The sequence below is a fragment of the Danio aesculapii genome, chromosome 25 (assembly GCF_903798145.1).
Source record: "Danio aesculapii chromosome 25, fDanAes4.1, whole genome shotgun sequence".
Classification (NCBI taxonomy): Eukaryota; Metazoa; Chordata; class Actinopteri; order Cypriniformes; family Danionidae; genus Danio; species Danio aesculapii.
The window spans coordinates 555,713-573,671 of record NC_079459.1 but is presented as its reverse complement, the minus strand read 5'-3'; the positions used below and the strand labels follow the sequence as shown (position 1 = coordinate 573,671).

At 32.9% G+C, this 17,959-nt stretch overlaps 1 protein-coding gene and 1 long non-coding RNA gene across 2 annotated transcripts in view; one reads left to right on the top strand and one right to left on the bottom strand.

Moving 5' to 3' along the window:
• The window catches only part of wwox (WW domain containing oxidoreductase), a 316,805-nt gene that overhangs the window by 136,807 nt on the left and 162,039 nt on the right, over positions 1-17,959 (bottom strand). The gene's annotated exons all lie outside the window — the stretch shown is intronic.
• LOC130219255 (uncharacterized) lies at positions 1,287-3,393 on the top strand. The gene is made up of 4 exons (XR_008836042.1): positions 1,287-1,594; positions 2,046-2,199; positions 2,291-2,367; positions 3,016-3,393. It is a non-coding gene; the product is annotated as an uncharacterized LOC130219255 (long non-coding RNA).

The following is a 17,959-nucleotide window of genomic DNA, read 5'->3' as shown; positions in this document are numbered from 1 at the left end:
AATGCGAAAAATAGCTGTTTTATAGCGTCTGTGAAGCCAAATGAAAAGTCCACTTTTAATTCTTTCTCCAGCAGCGTTTATTTGTTGTAATATTGTTGTAATAAGTTTCAGGGATGGTTGCAGTGCATGGCGGGGGGTGGTTTCCATTGTCACTGCGATAAAATTTTAATTTACGGAGAAATTTACAAAGCACTGCAGTGTTGGAGTGTTCTGTGTTTGTCTGAGATAAATAATCGACTGAAATGTGTATATACCATACAAGCTGAAGCTGATTGTTCAGTTCCTGTCACATGACACGTGGCATTCATTCAACTGAGTGCATCTGGAAGGTGTGAGCACTGAAGTGCAAGCCGCACACCTCCATTGGAAATGTATATATATGTATGTATATATGTATATATGTATATGTATATATGTATGTGTATATATGTATGTGTATATATATATATATATATATATATATATATATATATATATATAAAGTGACATTTAATAGGTTAATTAGATTAACTAGGCAGGTTAGTGTAATTAGGCAAGTTACTGTATAATGATGGTTTGTTCTGTAGACTATCGGAAAAAAAATTAATAATATAATAATATTGCCCTTAAAATGGTGTATGAAAAATTAAAAACTGCTTTTATTCTAGCCGAAATAAAACATAAGACTTTCTCCAGAAGAACAAATATTATCAGACATACTGTGAACATTTCCTTGCTTTGTTAAACATCATTTAGGAAATATATAAAAAAATAAATATATATATATATACACACATACACACACACACACAACATTTTATAATGTATTTCTTACAATAAAACAATAAACGATCTCATTTATGCTAAAACGGAGTTTATTTATTGACAAAACTAATACATTTACACTTGATAGAGAAATATGTGTCCTAATAGTGTTTTCGCAACGTGCCACACATATTTCTCTATCATTTTTTAGGCTTTTTATGATCCTTTAAAAAATATGAAACATTTAATTTCAGTTTTGTTTTTTGTAGCTCAGCAATTAAACAATCAAACAAAACGTTATTTAACATTAGAAATGACGATCTCTGTTTGAGGGATTCACCACAACCTTCCCCATCATCTGTCTATCTCTTCTCTGATTGGTTGGCAGGCCACATCAAAGGTTACCAAAGGTTTGGATGTCTCTGCTCGACAGTATATATTAGAAGTTTCAGCTTTAAATAGCACACAGATAATGTTCTAGCTCTCTGAAACTGACTCTTTTAGGCTGTGATCCTAATTGTGGCATTTTGGTGACTGCACTCAAAAAAATGAACTTTCCTTATTGTTAGTTTTACTATACCCATCCTTGTTCACATTACATAAAACATATTAGTAATTAAATTAACACAAGTAAACTATGTTATTTCTACAAAAATGTAGTGCTGTAGACTTTACTTAATAAGGGTTTGACTGGCCAACTTAACATTGTGGAGTAAAACGCAAAACCCTCTTAAGTTTGGATATTTGTGGATACCGTAGCTGCTTACCTAGAGGTGGAGCACCAGAGCAGAACAGAAGACAAACGAACGCGGGAAGCACATTGAGGAGGAGAAGATGGTGGCTTTGTCAGGTATGAGTATTTCATAACTCTTTACTGTTAAATATTGCCAAGAAAAGTGATGTGAGTGTTCACAGAATTATGGTAATTTATGTTATGAATGTATTTCGGAGTCTTTTGAGTTTTAGCATTTTTAGACAGTTATTCTGACTCGTGTTTCTCAAGGAAAGCATGTGGCAGTGCAAAGACTCCAAGATCACAGTTGTTGAAACACTATAGATTTGTGCATAGATTTAAAACGTGGAATGCGCTACACAGCCATCTTAATCGTAGCCATCCAAAGGAGAACATCTGGTTACCTGCAAGTGTAACGCTAGCCACGTTCAATTGCCATGTGTGTTTTTGCAGCAATATAGATAATAAAATATAAAATTTTTGTCACATCCATAACCACCTAAAAACAGTGAGACAGTGCCTTGTATGAAAGTTATCCTTATTATAATCTTGTGTCTTAAATCCACAGATTGCTGCTGAATTCAGTCGAATCACTACTGTCCCACTAATTCAAACATTTATGTCAAAACAAGATGGTTACACCAGCAAGCTGGCCAGCATCTACCATAAAAGGAGGAATTGCAGGGTGTAAAATTTGGAAACTGATGGCTACCATCGACAAGGTTTGTTATCTGTATTTATGATGCTTGTAAATAATTTCCATAATTTAGTATTGTGTTTTTTCATTGTCTACACTTAATGTCTCTTCTACAGTATGATACCATCTGAACTTGCATTCTCAGAGCATGTTCTGTGTATCTTAATGAAGACTATGAAACCTCATGTATACAGTAAGTGTTCTCTGGCAGTGAATATATACCAAAATGCCCCTGCAAAATATTGTCAAGGAATATCAATACACACAGTATATTTAACTTGGGGTTGTCAAAAGTACAGACTTCGGTACCAGTCAGTCCTAAAATTAAAAGATTGTGATGATGCTAGCATTTTTCTGAGGAAATTGAGCACAGGTGAGCAGATTCTTAGGCTGCTGATTAACCATAGTGTTCACATGCTCGACATATGATTCTGATTGGCTATAATATTGCTTCATATTGTTGACCGAGTGGTTACACAGATTACATTTACGTATGGTAGCTTTTGAAGATGTCTCTCTGCAGATTTGTCTAAGCAGAAATATTAAGGAACCGCATTAAGCGATTATCAGTGTTCACAGTCACATCTGTTGAGCACAAGAACACTGGCCAATTGAATTTCTTTGGTAGAATGTTGGTTTCTTCACATTTTTAAAATTCAGCACAGAAGCCTGTACTTTTGACCACCCTAACAAACACAGTAAAGTAGTTATTTAAGTAAATGCAGTGCGTGATGTGAAAGATTAAGGAATGGACAGTAGATACAAAATTCTCTAAATGTACAATCTGTATTTTTGTGGAATTAAACTGACTGAACATTGATACTGTTTTTGTGTTTTGTAGGACACAGACTTTGAAAACTCTAAGACATGGGCAATATTGTCATTGGAATCTACATCATCAGACCTGAAGGTGCAGAAGCCTGTGACCCACCATCAGATGTTGGACTGATTTTTGAGGGAGTAAATGTGCTTCAGAACCTTGGCGAAGTCACATAGGCTTGTGCTCTTTCTTTGAGAGTCATATACAGCTTCAATCTCAGTTATCCTTCAGACCTGAAATACACTTTTGAGTTTTTCCAGAAAGTGTTGCTGGGACTTGATGCACATAAACTGTTACTCATAATACAAGTTCTTAAGAACAAACCTGTTGGTTGAATCAGTACATCATTCTGGACAAATGAAAGAAATAAAGGAAGAAGCTTTTTTTGTGACATTTAAATTGTTTCTGGTTTTAAAATTAAGGGTTTTAATGTTGTCTTTGTCGATGGAACCAACATTTTAAATGGAGTTCTGTAACTTTAAATGGTTAAAATTGTTTGGTTATTTACAAAAATTCAAAGATTTTTCAGTTTTAATCTTTTCTTTACTAATGGCTCGAACGATTTGAGATATCAAAAATTGAGCACTGTATTAGTTTGTGACATGCTGCCTGTCTTAAACTTTTCTTTTCTTTTTCCAAGTAAAATTTATTACTTGAAGTTGCACATAGTAAAAGTACATTTTGGTCAATAGTAAACATTCTTTGTTTTTGTTTTTTTTCATGGTTTTTTTTTTCTGTCTTTTTGAAACGAACTGTTATTTTTGTGGTGGTTTTCATAAATAGAGGCCAGTTGTTTTAACAATAGCTTAAACATTTTGAAATATCAGCAATTGAGCATTGTAGCATTTCGTGATAGTCTTGGAAAAAAAAATTCTTTTGTAAATTTGCTCATACATTTTTCTTACAATATTTGAAGGAAGTAGCACATTGTAAGAATGTTTACTATTGACCAAAATGTTGTTTTTACATTTTTTTCAAACTGTTTTTGAGCGGTTTGTGGATGTTTACAAAAATAGAGGCTATTTTGAATGTTACTCTTACTATTCATTGTTAAGATCAGAAATAGAGTTTAGCAGTATTTTAACATTCCATGTATTTAATTTTTCAAAGTAAGATTATTTCAGATTCTTGAAGCCAGTTGCACATTAAAAGACCTTGTAAATGTTGAGTGTAAAACCTTTGATGTTTTTGTGTATTTGTTTCTAAGGACCTGTGAAATTGAAATAGTTTTATGGGTTTTAGCAGTTGTATGTTGCAAAACCTTGCAAAAAATAAATTATTTTTGTTTCTAAAAATATGTTTGATGATTTAAGTTTTACATTTGTAGAGCACATACTTTTAAAAGTGAATAAAAAAAAGAAAAAAACGTGTTCACCTTACATACTAAAAGTTAATTATTCTTACATAACATTACTAAGTAAAATATACATATAACTAAAATGCAATAATGACACGTCTAAATGTGTTGCATGTACTGAGAAACATTTTGTAAACTTTACCTGGATTTCTTTAGTTCATTCAACTATATTGTTACTTGTAGAAACTACTCAACACAGTTACGTGGAACCACTTGACACTCTTTTTTTATGTAAGTCCAACAAATCATTTTTTTGAGTGTGCCACTTTAAATTCAAATGAGACTGTGCTCTTATTAGAAGAGGGCGGAGCTACAAATGCCTATGTGTCAGCATAGTGGCATATTCAAATCAAGACTAACATCAAATGCTAATGAGGAAGAGATGGTCACTAGTGGGCGGGGTTTTCCCTCTCTGATGACATGTACAAATGGAGAATGTCAATCAAAGTGTTCATCAAGTCTGATTATAACAAACACAATTAATTCATGTTTATCATTAGAGGCTGCTGGAGATATTCACACACTGCTGACACACAACTGGGTTTAAACCTCTTATACAAGTGATTTTTCCATGAGATATCCTCTTTAATTGATGAGTTTGCTCATCGGTGGCAGGGAAAAGTTAAGACACTCAACTTTGCAGGGATGGAAAGAAAGACTATCGGCTTCATCATTCATCCACGAACGCCATTAATTAAACGAGGAAACATCATTTTCCAATTGTCTCCAACAACACACTGTTAATATTGACAAATCCCTGTCTGTTGTTTATCTGTTGTTTATCCTATTGATCATAATGTGTTTGAATGTCGATGAGCGCTGTGTCTGTGCATGTGTGAGCGTGTGACGGGCTGGAAGAACATCTTTGTGCTGGGCTTCGATGTATTGATGAATGCTTGTACAATCACCCAATAAAACACTCTAACATTTGAAGAAGCCAAACGTGCATACGGCGGATTTAAGAATAAACAGGGTCAGGGGGGTGTAAACTTATTCACACAAGTGTAATGTACAGCAGAAATATATTTTGCAAAGGGGGTAAAGGTAACACTTGCCAAGTGTCAAATGCAAAATATATGTATTTTGAAGGTTTTATTCCTCCATAATTCAGAAAGTGATGCAAATGATCTGAAAAATGAACACTGAGCTTAAACAATGTAAATATTCACAGCATAAGATGTTGTATATAACAGATGTTTGTGTGAATGTTGGTGCTGCCCAAATGGAGATTAATGTAAAAACTCAATTACTGGAAATATGAGTTTTACATGAAAATAACATGCATATTCATTATGTGCATATGCAAATAAAGTAATTTTCATATTTTTTATTAAATTATAGGTCATTTGCATAGTTAAACATATCTTTAAAAAACTGTAATGTTTAAAGAAAGTCATTGAATTGAATAATATACCAACAAAAAAAAGATACAAGAATTTTTTAAGCTGACTTGATTTTGTGATTGAATTTTAATCCAATTTTCAGATTTTTGTGCTTGAAATGTATGCAAATTGACATATATTCAATTAAATAATGGTTCATTAGCATATTTAAACATAATTAAAAAATCTGTTATTATAAATATATATATATATTAAATGTAGTACATCAACTGATGAAGTATGCTGATAATTATTAGTTTTATTCCCCTGTTTTATACACTCTCAGAAATAAAGGTACAAGAGCTGTCACTGGGGTGGTTCCTTTTCGAAAGGTTCATATTTGTACTTAAAGGGTATATATTGGTACCTCAAAGGTATGTAGTAGTACCTTAAAATTTTAAGAGGTACTCTTTCATACATCTTAGGTACTAATATGTACCCTTGAGGTATTAATAAGGACTCTTTAAGTACAAATATGTAGCTTTTAAAAAGGTATCAGTGACAGCTCTTGTACCTGTATTTCTCAGAGTGTATCAGCTACCTTAAAATGCATTTATTAAACATTCAAATCAATTATTAAATATTACCTCATAACAACATTCCCAAATTCTTGTCTGTAGAAATATTTGACTCAATATGCCAAAAAAAGAAAAGAAACAACATTGTTTTGTGATTTTGTGATTAAATTTTAATCCAAAATTCAGATTTTTGAGCTTGAAATGTATGCAAATTAGCATATATTCAATTAAATAATGTGCATAATCATTTACATATTAAAACATATAATTTAATGATAATTAATTACTCTAATATGCCAAAAAAAGAGAAAAGAAACAAAAATTGAGGGCTGAATTGTGATTTTGAGATTGACTTTTAATTTAATGTTCTGATTTTTGTGCTTAAAATGCATGCAAATTGACATATATTCAATTAAATAATGGTTCATTTGCATATTTAAACATTTAACCAAATGTAATATAAAAAAATCTGAAAGTCCATATTTAATGTAATAATACATCAACTGGAGAAATACGCTAATAATTATTAGTTATTAACAGGTGTATTAATTGTATTGTTTAACAGTTATATTCGTTAAAATCAGAGTTTGGTCACCGAACATCTTTAGGATAATCTAAGCATAAAAATGAAGCATTTAAACTCAAATGAACTGTTGCAAACGATAAAACATTTCATATAATCTTCATATTTATTATGCTTCTCTTTACTAAAAGTCTAATTAATATTTTCCCTAACATGTGTTATCCCACTATTCAATATCTGCTGCCTTAAAAATGCATTGAATTAATTAATTATTAAATATAACCTCATTTTGCTGTAATGACCAGCAAACTACAGACCAGAGAGAAAGACAAACCTGACAAATTGCAACAGTAAAGAGGAGTAACGTGCGAAAGCAAAGCCAAATAAAGATGTAAGAGTGTTGTGGAGTGCTTTAAAAGGGGCAATATGTCCTACGGTGGGAGCTTTCCCCTCCACCCATCCCTTTAAATCTAACTCAGCGCAGATTATTTCTATGCAAATGCTTGCAGGCGCTGAATTAAATCCAAAACACAGTTTGTAAAAATCGATTCCTCTGAAACCTACACAAGTCTGCAGCCAGGCGACATGCCACGGCCATAAATATTCATCTTTTATTTACTGTGCGCTGAATGAAGCAATGGATTTGGCAAAACAGGGATAAGGAGGAAGGCTGTGTGCACGTGTGTGTGTGTGTGAGTGAGTGTGTGTGTGTGAGAGAGAAAGACTGAATGACAGAGATGTGGAGGTCATGAGATTATTGGAGACTCTTCAAGCCTTGTCACCAGAAATAGATTACTACAACGTCTATCTATCTATTCATGCTGGATCATATTAGATGATGGAGCATGTGTGTGTGTGTGTGTGTGTGTGTTTGTTTTTAGAGTCAATTGCATTTCACCAATCTATATTTTTGTACTAAATCAGAGACAGATTTTTATGAGAGAATTTTTAGATCTTTTTATTCCTCCATAATTGAGAAAATCTTGGTCTGAAGAAGCAACATTGAGTTTAAACAACGTAAATATTTGGAGAATAAGATGTTGTGTATAACAGACGCTTGTGTGCATGTTGGAGCTGCTCAACTGGAGATGAAAATCTCAATTAGTGAAAAATGTCTAAAAATAGGAGTTTTATATGCAAATTAATAAGCATATTGATTATGTGCTCATGCAAATAAAGCAATATTTTTGTTTTTGTAATTTTTAAATCCAATTCTGCTTGCAATATTTATATTGTACCCAAAAATGCATTCAAAAATGGAGACAAATACACACTTTTTTGTTGTTGTTGTTTTTTTAATGCACTTTTGCCCAATAAAACACTCCAAAGAAGCCAAACATGCATATGTGGGATTTAAGAATATATACTGTAGGGTCTGGAGGGTGTATACTTATTCACACAAGTGTAATGTACATTAATCAAGTGTTTGTATTATGGAAACGATATGTCCGAAACACACATTGAGGTTTATTCATGTGCATCTGTACATACATTTCATTTACAACTTACTTATATTCAGATTTTTGTTTTCACTGAATATTTTGTCCATAAAGCTCCACCTCAGCAGCTCATACTTTATAGTTTTACTCATATCTTTTTCATTTCTTTTTAATTTTTACAAATTGTTTTACAATCACTTTTTATATTTTTACAAATATAATTTTATTGAATTTTATTTCTGACTGTTAGCAACATTTTCTGAATTAGGGAATAATAAAACATAATTTCCAGATTCCCTTCTGTAAAAATCTCTAATATACAAATATACAAAAATAATAATAATAATATGCAAAAAAAACAAAAACAAAAAATAAACAAGTATTTGGACCCTGACTTTTGATTTTGTGACTCAATTTAATGCAATATTCAGATTTTTGTGCTTAAACTGTATGCAAATTAGCATCTATTCAATTAAATTGTTAATTTGCATACTTAAAAATATATTTAAAAAATGTCATGTAAAAAAATATTTATTTTTAATGCAACACCAACTGGAGAAGTATGCTGATAATTATTAGTTTTAGCCCCCTATTCTATATCCGCAGCCTTAATAATGGATTTAACAAACATTAATAAATGTTCAAACAAATGATTAAACATAAGCTCATATACAGTATGGTAAATTAATTAATAAATATTAAGTTTAAAAAAGCATGAGCAATCATTTTTTCATGCAACATTTGGCTTTTATAGTGTTTTTATTTTCAGTCTTTCAAACACGCAATAATGTTTATTTTAATCACACTTTATTCATCAACTTATGTTCTCCATAAATCTCACACAACTTTATAGATCAGTTTTATACATGTTTTCTCCAAATATTTACAGTTTTTACAAAAATGTCATTTTTTCAGACTGTTTGCAACATTTTCTGAAATTATGGAGCAATAAAAAGTTCCCGAATCCCCTTCTGTAAAAAATCTGACTCTAATTTACTAATCTAATCTTTCTAATTTTAATCCGTTCTCCATATTTTTGTGCTTGAAATGTATGCAAATTAGCTTATATTCAATTAAACAATTATTCATTTGCATAATTAAACATATTATTTTAAAAAACACGTCATGTTAAAAAAAAAGCAATTCTTCAATTCACCTGCAGTAGAAAAATACATTTAATAAACATGTAAAAAAATGTAAATTATTACTATTAAATATAAGATTTCATATATAACAAATAATACTTTGAGTCTAATAAATAATAATCAGTCAAATAATTATATAATCAGTCTAATCTGTGAGGACGTTTGCTATATAATACATTGACATTTCTCAAGGATCCATCTAAGATTTTCTGAAAGATTATGCATTAAAATATGTACAAGCTTTGCAAATTAATAATGGAGTATGATACTTCCTCACCATCAATCTTAGTATTTATTCTTTATTCATTAATCTAGCGTAATCCGTTACGAGTTTTGCATCTATATTTGATTACACTCGCTCACTAATATTGATACACACACATATAATTATGAGCCTATGATTGGGCCGTATCTGTGTGAATGTGTGTGTGCGGTGGGAGGGAAAAAAAAGTCAAGCTCTTTTCCATGACTGCTTAAGAGACTGAGCATGTTAGACATTAGATGTATTTAAATATTCAGTGTGATTAGACAGATGATTAAATTATTTGAGAGACGAGCTCGCGTGTGCTACAGAAATCTCTTTAAAAATGCATCAAACATGAACTTAAATTAACGCAACTGTCAAAGCGCGCTCTTTTTAATGGAAAGTAGAAGCATTTGCAAAAAAATGCATTTAAAAAAGTGTGTGTGCAATAAAGAGCGCAGCATTAAAAAAAATAGAGTCAGTGCATTCCAATTAAATACATTTGGAAATAAAAAGTTAACACAGTAAAAAATTAAATAATTAATTAAATTATATATATATATATATATATATATATATATATATATATATATATATATATATATATATTTTTTTTTTTTTTATAAACATTAATAAATTATTACAATCAAATCAAATTATGTTAAATTAAAATAAATAAATGAATGAGTGCATGCTTGCTACAAATTAATAATTAAGGAAATAAACACACAACAGCAACTTTATACAACTCCAATGATTTAGCTCTTAATCCCGTGGCTGGATTCTGAAAATAGAAAAAAATAATAATAATAAATAAATATATATATATATATATAAATAAAATAAAACGTTTTTAAAAATCCTGTGATTGGACTATGAAAGTAAGTATAGGCATATATACAGTAAATTAATAATAATAATAATAATAATAATAATAATAATAATAATAATAATAATAATAATAATAATAATAATAATAATAATAAAAATATTAATAATGGATAAGTAAAAGTTTAAGTTAAATAAGTAAAAACTTATATAAACAAACTAAATAAATAAAAAACAAATAAATAAATATGAACATGAATAATAAATAATTGTATAATAACAAATGTGTATTCATGCTACAAATTACCAATAAAGTAAATAAAGACACAAATGAATCAGGTTGCTCCATCAACAAAACACACAACAGCAACTTTACCAGCGGCAATCATTTAGCTCTTAATCCTGTGGCTGGTTTCTGAAAATAGTCAAATAAAATAAACAATAAATAAATAAATTATTTTGACTATTCTATTCTTATTTCAATGATAATAAATCATAATAATTATCATATGAATAATAAATAAATAAAAAAGAAAATAAATGTGTGAGTAATATTGCAGCATTAAAAGAAAGATATGAATAAGTGCATGCATGCTACAAATTATCAATGAAGTTAATAAATAAATAAAACAGGTTTCTCAGTAGACAAAACACACAACTTTAACAGCAGCAATCATTTAGCTCTCAATTCTGCAGCCGCTTTCTAAAAAATAGTTAAATAAATAAATAAATAAATGAATAAAGAGTGTGCATGCTACAAATTTATAATAAAAAAAGTTAATATAATTAAAATAAATAAATAAAAACAAACAAATTATTTAAAACATACATAAAAACATAAATAATAAATAAGTTTTAAAAAATGGCAACTGTGTATGTAATAGAGCAGCATTAAAATAAAGATATGAAAGAGTGCATGCATGTTACAAATAACTAATAAAGTAAATAAACACACAAATAAAACAGGTTTCTCCGTAGACAAAACACACAACTTTAACATCGGCAATCATTTAGCTCTTAATCCTGCAGCTGCTTTCTGAAAATAGTTAAATTAATAAATTAATAAATAAATAAATTAATTAATTAATTAATAAGTGTATGCATGCTATAAATGAATAAAAAAGTAAATAAAATTAAATAAATAAATAAAATATAAATAATAAATGTATATTTTTTTAATTGTCTGTGTACGCAATAACGCAGCATTAAAAGAATATGAATGAGTGCATGCATGCTACAAATGACCAATAAAGTAAATAAACACACAAACAAAACACACAACAGCAACTTTACCAGCGATAATAATTTAACACTCAATCCTTGCAGCTGGATTCTGAAAATAGTCAAATAATAATAATAATAATAATAATAATAATAATAATAATAATAATAATAATAATAATAATAATAATAACAATAAATAAAATAGTGTTTGAATACTACAATAAAGTAAATAAAAATAAATAAATAAAAACATAAATAATAAAAAAATTAATTATCTGTGTATGCAATATCGTAGCATTAAAAGAAAGATATGAATGAGTGCATGCATGCTACAAATGACCAATAAAGTAAATAAACACACCAAACGCGCAGGTTTCTCCGTAGACAAAACACACAACTTTAAGATGGGCAATCATTTAGCTCTTAATCCTGCGGCTGGATTCTGAAAATAGTTTGAAGAAGAAAAAAAGTGAATAAATAATAACAGATTGCGGTTTTGTGCAGGTGTGTGTTAAGCAGGCAGAAAAGTGCAGATGTGGCGAATTAAGCAGCGGCTCAAAGGAAAGCACCTGCGTAAGCATACACACTCTCAAATGTTGCATCATTTGTGTCCGCAACAAAGGTTGTTAAAGCGCTTCTTTAAATGCTAAAGCGCACAATGAAAACGTCACGCTCGAGTTGGCAAGCAGGTCAGGGCTCAGGTAAAAAAAAAAGACCAATGCCAGCGCAGAATTGAAGAGCGCAAGGTGTGCACGGGATAGAGAGATCCAGCGCAAAAATATATGGCAAAACATCACGGCGGCGCAGGACTGGAGCTCTCAGATACACACATAAACAAGAAAATCATCATAAACAGACCAACTTAATATTCAATCCCATCAATTTAGGCTGTGGGAATGAATGAGGGAAATCTCTGCACCTCCTTCAATAGCATGTTTCTCATTTATGGACTTATTAAAGCACTTTAGCACAGATTGATATATGCAGCTGAAGACTGAATTTATTCTTTTATCAATGTTTTTCCACCAATTTCTGTTGGATTTTTTTCTACATTTCTAAACTTAATAGTTTAATTTCTAATAATTGAGGTTAATAAGCTCCAGGTTGGAGAAAAGTCCTTACCCCAGGTAGAGGAGTTCAAGTATCTTGGGGTTTTGTTCATGAGGGATGGATAGAACGTGAGATAGACAGGCGGATCGCTTCGTTGTGGTAAAGAAGAAGCCGAGCCGAAAGGCAAAGCTCTCGATTTACCGGTCAATATACGTTCCTACTCTCACCTATAGTCATGAGCTTTGGGTCATGACCGCAAGGACCAGATCTCGGATATAATCAGCTGAAATGAGTTTCCTTCACAGAGTGGCCAGGCGCACCCTTATATATTACCTGACAAGAGTCTTGTGGTGGATCCCAGTTGTAAGAGCAACAAATAATATCTTGACTTCTAGTTGATCATTTGGAAAAGTGTCAGAAAGTGGATTATTCTGATGGATCATCTGTTGATCTGCATTCCAATCATCACCAATACTGCAGAAGACCTACTGGAACCCACATGGACTCAAGATTCTCACTGAAATCAGTCAAGTTTGGTGAAGGAAAATTCATGGTTTGGGGTTACAATCAGTATGGGGGGCGTGCGAGAGATCTGCAGAGTGGATGATCAACATCAACAGCCTGAGGTATCAAGACATTTGTGCTGCCCATTACATTACAAACCACAGGAGAGGCTCTAGGCTTGCAGATCGCTGGTAAACATTCACTTTCACTCAGGACTACAGTCCTGTCACCTTATGAACTACAAATCCTGTCATGCACCTCCTTTACACCTGCTCCGGTTCACCTATGATTACACACACAGCTGGAAGCTGATCAAGTACTCATTACACAGACTATTTATACACCACATGAGGACACACACATCGCTGAGTCTTGTTTTTCTTGTTTTTACTTTCCATGCCATGTTTCCTGACCCTCACTTTGTTTATTTTTTTGTCTGAGGCTATAATTCACACAGGCTCACCACAATTGGACAAAAGAAGATTGGAGAAATGTTGCCTGGTCAACAGTATTGTTGCTGACCATGTCCATCCCTTTATGACCACAGTGTCTCCATCTTCTGATGGCTACTTCCAGCAGGATAACACACCATGTCATAAAGCACCAATCCTCTCAGACTGGTTTCTGTAACATGACAATGAGTTCACTGTACTCAAATGGCCTCCACAGTCACCAGAACTCAATCCAATAGAGCACTAGTTGGCTTGCAGATCGCTAGTAAACATTCACTTTCGCTTAGACTACAGTCCTGTCACCTTATGAACTACAAATCCCATCATGCACCTCCCTCACACCTGTTCCAGTTCACCTATGATTACACACACAGCTGGAAGCTGATCAAGGACTTATTACACAGATTATTTATTCACCACACTTGCACGCACACATTGCTGAGTCTTGTTTTTCTACACATGAATTGTTTTCCTTGTTTTAACTTTCCGTGCCATGTTTCCTGACCCTCGCTTTGTTTGTTTCTTGTTGTTAGCCGTCAGGACTGATCTCTTTGCCTGTGTTCTGACTACTCCTTTGGATGGCCCTTTATGTGCCCGTTTGCTCCTGTTATTTACCATTGCCTGCCTGATTACTCTGCTCAATAAAGATGCTGCATTTGGATCCTCAACTACATTGTCAGAACTGTTTTTTATCAACTGTATCTGTAATGATATTTTAATAAAATAATATATTAAAATAATACTTCAAGGTTGTATAAAATATCTATAATAAAATGTTAATGAGACATTATAAATGACCAAATATAAATACTTGAAGGTTGTGTAGAGCATAAATTGTGTAGAGCATAAATAATAAAATGTTAATCAAACATTATAAATGACCAAATATAAATACTTGAAGGTTGTGTAGAGCATAAATTTTAAATAAAGACTGAACTAAACACACGCACACACCTGTTATAATGCGTTATGGCACTTCCTCACCATCAATCTTGCCTTTACATTCATTCCACACCAGCGCAAAACAACCCAACACAGAGAAACAAAGAATCGACGCAACAATTCAACAATCTGTTTTCATAATCATGATCCGGACAAATTGAAAAGCCTGAATTCTAAGGGAAGAGGAAACACACACATACACACACACACACTGTCCGCGCCGCACAATAGAGTGTGTTTGTCATTTGCATTTGTATTGTAGGAGCATTGAGAGGAAACAGAAATAAAGCAGACGCCACTATAAAAGGATTTGGCGGCGGAGGAGTGAGGCATTCTGGGTAAACTGTGAACATTGTGTACAGAAGAGTAATAAGTTATGCAAATCTTTCTTTGACACAAACATCCCTATTGGAACTTCTTCAGCACAATAAATTGATTTCCGCTTGTTTGGTGGAAAAAACAAGAGCTGGAGGAGGAGAAGTGCTTGATTTTATACATTTGATATTAAACACATTCACTCTTGTTCCCACTGCGCTTCTGTCACACATACAGTAGAGCTGAGCATGAATATGATATTAGAATATACATACACCGGCCACTTTATTAGGTACACCTGTCCAACGCTAATTTCTAATCAGCCAATCACATGGCAGCAGCTCAATGCATTTAGGCATGTAGACATGGTCAAGACGATCTGCTGCAGTCATAAAACGATCTGAACATCAGAATGGGGAAGAAAGGGGATTTAAGTGACTTTGAACGTGGCATGGTTGGTGGTGCCAGACGGGCTGCTGAGTATTTCAGAAACTGCTGATCTACTGGGATTTTCATGCACAACCATCTCTAGGGTTTACAGAGAATGGTCCGACAAAGAGGAAATATCCAGTGAGCGGCAGTTCTGTGGGCGCAAATGCCTTGTTGATGCCAGAGGAGAATGGCCAGACTGGTTCCAGCTGATAGAAAGGCAACAGTAACTCAAATAAGCACTTGTTACAAGCGAGGTCTGCAGAAGAGCATCTTTGAACACACAACACGTCCAACCTTGAGGCGGATGGGCTACAGCAGCAGAAGACCACACCGGGTGCCGCTCCTGTCAGCTAAGAACAGGAAACTGAGGCTACAATTCACACAGGCTCACCAAAACTGGACAATAGAAGATTGGAGAAACGTTGCCTGGTCTGATGAGTCTCCATTTCTGCTGACACATTCCATTAGCACCAATTGAGCATGGTGTCAACGCCACAGCCTACCTGAGTATTGTTCTGACCATGTCCATCCCTTTATGAGCACAGTGTCTCCATCTTCTGATGGCTACTTCCAGCAGGATAACGCACCATGTCATAAAGCGCCAATCATCTCAGACTGGTTTCTTGAACATGACAATGAGTTGACTGTACTCAAATGGCCTCCACAGTCACCAGAGCTCAATCCAATAGAGCACCTTTGGGATGTGGTGGAACAGGAGATTGGCATCATGGATGTGCAGCCGACAAATCTGCAGCAACTGTGTGATGCTATCATGTCAATATGGAGCAAAATCTCTGAGGAATATTTCCAGTAGCTTATTGAATCTCTGACACCAAGGATTAAGGCAGTTCTGAAGGCACCTAATAAAGTGGCCGGTGAGTGTAAGTCAGATTTATTGCTAAATGTCTAAATTAAGTAAGTTTTTCATTAAAACAAGCTAAATAATCAGCCAATGGGGAAGCAGAATGATTTGATCTCAAAGCGAAAACTAGATTATAGATTTATGGAAAATGTTTGACTAATCTTTTCTCAAAACAACACAAATTCTTTACTTGTCTAGAAAATGCTTCTTGATTTAAAAATTTGTAGATATTTGGATCAGAAACAAGACAAAAATCTAAGTAAATAAAGCATTTATTGCAAACACACACAAAAACAACAAATTTTATATTTTTACCAAGTTAAGGGGTCACAATTTCATTATTTAATGTTATTTAATAGCATTAACTAATAAAGAACAATACCTGTACAGCCTTTATTACTTAATCGTAGTTCTCTAGTAGTTCTTAGTAGTTTTACTTTATTTTTGCGTGTGGTATTTGGTTCAGAAGATGCGAGACAGCAACAAGAATCAAAATCAGCAAGAATCAAAATCCAGAAAAATCTAAATTTCACAGGATGGTGTGAATTATTTGGACTTGAACAGTATATATCCCCAGTCTTACTCATTAGCCGTTCTCAGTGTGTGTTTTATTTTATTTTTGGGGGTTCAGAGGTGCGATTGGGCTCTGACAGTGAAACCTGTCAGTCTAAAGCGAGGCCTGATAACCTTCTGTCCTAACAGAGCGCTTTCTTCTCTCCTCCATTTATTCCCCTACAGCCGATCTCAAACACATGAATAGCAATTAAATTGATTCTTTTTACCCTTTTCCCTGTTTTTTTTTTTTTTTTCATCCTCCAGGCTGAGTCTTAAACTGTCCCGATCTGCCTTTGGTTTGTGTGCGTCCAATCTCCGAGACAAGACCTCAAAGAGCAGCTAAAAGGATCTTTATCAGACAGTGAATTAACACTTAGTCCTCCATTCTCCGGGTGTTTCCAGCCAATATTGCGGAGGAAAAAAGGCCCGGGGAAGAGGAGGACACCTTGAGAATGAAGAGAGGACCTTCGCGCTGGAGAACCCTGCTGCTGATCTAGCACTCTCACAGATAACAATCACACACACACACACACTGGGCACTGCACTGAACAATTACCTGCTAAGTAAAGGTCATTTGCGTCAGTGTTGCAGCATTACAGGAGAAGAGACACCGCTGGTATTTACTGACATGCTGCATGATCTCAGCTAAGAGGAGGGAATGAGACACAATTACTATTATACATGCACGCACACACATATACACTCACACACACACACAGCAAAAAATGATTTACTTAAAGTTTGTCTTGTTTCTAGTCTGAATATCTAAATATTCTTAAATCAAGAAGCATTTTTAGACAAGCAAAGAAATATTGTGTTGTTTTGAGAAATAAACTGTCTAAATTAAGTGAGTTTCTCATTAAAACAAGCTAAATTATATCAATGTTGTAAGTGAAATAATCTTATTTTAAAGTGAAGGCTAGATTACAGATTTGTAGACAAGCTCACTTCATTTTGACTCTTTATTTCTGAAAACAAGACAATATGTTTTGTTTGTCTAGAAAATGTTTCTTGGTTTAAGAATTTTGAGATATTTGGACCAGAAACAAGACAACAAGTCTAAGTAAGGCCATCATTTATTGCACACAGAGAGAAAATAATGTACTAATACAGTATGCACAAGACTGTTTGTTATAAAAATATAGATTTTTACTTTTTATGATACAAAAAAAAGATTAATTTACTATTTTTAC